The sequence below is a fragment of the Arachis duranensis genome, unplaced genomic scaffold, assembly GCF_000817695.3.
Source record: "Arachis duranensis cultivar V14167 unplaced genomic scaffold, aradu.V14167.gnm2.J7QH unplaced_Scaffold_41175, whole genome shotgun sequence".
In the NCBI taxonomy this organism is placed as follows: Eukaryota; Viridiplantae; Streptophyta; class Magnoliopsida; order Fabales; family Fabaceae; genus Arachis; species Arachis duranensis.
The window spans coordinates 68,210-71,918 of NW_026264922.1; the positions used below are offsets into that span (position 1 = coordinate 68,210).

General features: G+C 40.7%; 1 protein-coding gene across 1 annotated transcript in view; it reads left to right on the forward strand.

The window, feature by feature from the left end:
• Positions 1–2,458: 2,458 nt before the first annotated feature.
• The window catches only part of LOC127744494 (ATP synthase subunit a-like), a 3,394-nt gene continuing 2,143 nt past the window's right edge, over positions 2,459–3,709 (forward strand). The window contains exon 1 of the mRNA XM_052256623.1: positions 2,459–3,709. This exon is cut by the window's right edge and continues 2,143 nt beyond it. The gene's annotated coding sequence lies outside the window, so the exon portion shown is untranslated.

Consider the following 3,709-nt stretch of genomic DNA (forward strand, 5'->3'; position numbering starts at 1 on the left):
CTATATAAAGTATAGTATTCGCCCTCACTCACAGGAAGATTCGAACCCTAGCTCGACTCAATCGATGACTGAGCCTACCATGATTGAAAGACTTCCTCCATGGCATAGCTCACTCTTAAATCCCTCTAAAGTGTTGCTAGAAAAACTGCGATTTCACTACGATCTTGTCCAGCCACCGCTCACTGAGGCAGAGATGAAAGACATTTTCATATACACTAATCGAGAAGGGTCCGAAAGAGAATTCATACTACCACAGACTCAGCCGCTGCAGCAGTATCCTCATCAGATAGAAATTCAGATACGACTCTTTTCGACATATGTTTAACTAGCCTTCGGGTGGAAAAAGATTAGCAGTTAAAGGAGCCGCATCCAAAGCAATGAAATTGTGTTGCGGAAATGAGTAGACTCTTGTGGTAAATTTACTGGTATTCAATCAATTAGGTAACTCTTAGCAAGTGCTACGCGTGCTTCGTACTATATAGAAGTATGGGAATTTTTCCTCTTATTTATTTTATTTATAAAACCATTTTTTTATTACGATTCTGCTAATCCTTATGCTCTAACTAGTCTTAATATTCTAGCAGCAAATTACAAAGAAATAACTAAAAAAGAAAGGGTACCCACTTGAAGTGGTTTTAGCGGAGAAGAGGAAAGTGATAGCTACTCATGAGCAAGAAGTATCCATCCTTTTTTTTTTTATATTCCCGCTCCATCGTTTATATTATAACTGATGGCAAAAGAAAGAGAGATTTATGTGCCTATCTCATGTGGTTTTGAATCTAGATTAAGGTCCTTGGTAAGTAAGTGCTTTGAAACAAGAATTTTATTAGCCTGACTCTAACAAGTAAGCAAGTAAACCACCTTAGGCTCCCTCAAAAGTCTTAAGTTTCACTTAACCTTTATTCCGATTTCGCTTACTGGCTTCCTTTGGGGCTCTTTTTTAGCCCACCTGAAAGTGCCAATACGGGACCTTGTGCCTTAGCACACATGCATGCTCTTTCTCTTCCTATTCCTCCTTTATTATTAAGCCCTGTTGACATGTAGGGCATACTCTTCTTTTTTGTCAATTGAGCCGCTTTCCCTCATTCCACTCGTCCATCCTTTTCCATTCCACTACTTTACATCTTAGCTCGTCTCTGTCTTCGTCTTTGTGTCTGCCGATTCAATTGATGCTGCGAGACTGAGAAGGATGGCTCGACGTGGATCCATCCCTATTCTTATTTTCTTCCGAGTTCTACATTCTTCAATAGAATAAAAAGTAGCTGCCAATCGCTTAGTTCCGAGTTCAGATTTTGCCCTTCTTCAAGAGTGCCCTTTCCCCAGCCTCCAATCGTCTCAGAAGAGAAGACTAAGCTCAGACGAATTGCAGTCCGCCCCGGCCCCTCCTTAGTAGTGACTTTGGTCAGGAAAGGGAATAGGGCAATAAATAGAGCTTCGGCTCAGAATTAGACCTTCTGTAGACGGAACTTCAGACTTCTGGATAGGCCTGAGAAAGCCTAGACCAAAGGTGCCTAATAGCCGAGCCAGACTCATCGTCATACGGCTAGGGCAGTGAGCTCAGTTCAGGAACTTTTCTTCGACCTTGGGTAAGACAAGGTGATCGGAGGGGTTACGGATGAAAGAGCACGGTTGGGAGCTCAGGCTACTACTACCTCTTCTTATACTCATAAGAACCTGAACAAGAGGAAGGAGCCTTGCCTATATAAAGTATAGTATTCGCCCTCACTCACAGGAAGATTCGAACCCTAGCTCGACTCAATCGATGACTGAGCCTACCATGATTGAAAGACTTCCTCCATGGCATAGCTCACTCTTAAATCCCTCTAAAGTGTTGCTAGAAAAACTGCGATTTCACTACGATCTTGTCCAGCCACCGCTCACTGAGGCAGAGATGAAAGACATTTTCATATACACTAATCGAGAAGGGTCCGAAAGAGAATTCATACTACCACAGACTCAGCCGCTGCAGCAGTATCCTCATCAGATAGAAATTCAGATACGACTCTTTTCGACATATGTTTAACTAGCCTTCGGGTGGAAAAAGATTAGCAGTTAAAGGAGCCGCATCCAAAGCAATGAAATTGTGTTGCGGAAATGAGTAGACTCTTGTGGTAAATTTACTGGTATTCAATCAATTAGGTAACTCTTAGCAAGTGCTACGCGTGCTTCGTACTATATAGAAGTATGGGAATTTTTCCTCTTATTTATTTTATTTATAAAACCATTTTTTTATTACGATTCTGCTAATCCTTATGCTCTAACTAGTCTTAATATTCTAGCAGCAAATTACAAAGAAATAACTAAAAAAGAAAGGGTACCCACTTGAAGTGGTTTTAGCGGAGAAGAGGAAAGTGATAGCTACTCATGAGCAAGAAGTATCCATCCTTTTTTTTTTTCTTATATATTTAATAAAAAGTAAAGAAGCAACAAAGTGGAAATAATAAGGGCAGGAGTGGCTAGGCCCGAAACGAATGATGAGCTAACAGGCTGAAACCTTCCCACTAATCTATATGAGGAGTGCGCCTTTTCTATAACAAGTTCTCCAATGAGTAGATTTGTTCATTATAAATCCTTCTTTTTGCAGTTAGTTTCGGGGTGAAAGCCTATTACCAGACAGAAAAGGGGGTTTCTTTTCTATCTATTCCCTTTTTTTTTAGTGCCTGTCTGCTCTTTTTGCCTGAAGCTTGAAAGCGGAGGATGCCCACAAAACAAATCCCGTGCTTGCGCATGAGAAGAGGCTGAAATAACGCTTAATATATACTTCAAAAATACCATACCCCTACGCTTTTCTAATCAGTGTCTTCCTAGCCCATTCATTACCTTCTTCTTCTGAGATGGGATGACGAGAATATGCTCTGCAGATGTTTTCATTTCAGGAAGAAGGTGTTATCAAGGAGCGAAGGGACGAAGGCAAGAGAAGAGGTCTAGGTCTTTGCTGCTTGACTGCGTCAAAGCTTGAAGTGACGAATACGCTTTGATTGAATCAGAAATGAACTTATATAGCGGAGGAAGAGCAGAAGCTGTGTCGGTTCTTATTTCCCTTTGGGAGTGACTTTAGCTACTATTAGTCTAGAAGATAGAAGATAGGATTGGAATAGCATAGTCCTACTTCCTAGTCCTAGTAGTCTTAGTACTCACTACTAAGACTGAGACTTACTACTAACTGAAGTAGACTGACTTTTTTCCTCGTTATAACATAACAGAAGCGGCTTCGTAGGACCTCTGTTCGCTAATCCATCATCGTATATGAGACTGACTTTCTTGCTTCTTTTAGACAGTCCACCAGTACTAGTTTGAAACCTGTCCGCTGCCTCACCTTAGGAAAATTATTCCATATAGGAATGAAGAAAGGCCATGATAGGAAAGTGAAGTGACTGTAGGGGGAATGCTTTTTTTCTTCCCTAGCAATTAGCAGAGCGAGGGGAAAGGATAAAGGGTGCAAAGTTCTTACCCACTTTATCTAGTAGGTCTTTCTTGTTTATACAGATGTGACATACTAGAAACCTTGCCAAAAGACTGAGGCAAGGAAAATAGTCCTTCCTGTTAAATAAGTAAATTGAAAATGAAATCAGCGTGGTAAACAGACACCCATAAGTCCTCTAAAGAGTACGTTATTTATTGGTTTACTTGTCTATTCTTTTTTTATACTAATAAAGATCAAATACCTATCCCAAGGCCACGTCTGTCCCAAGCTGGAAAAGCCATAGCT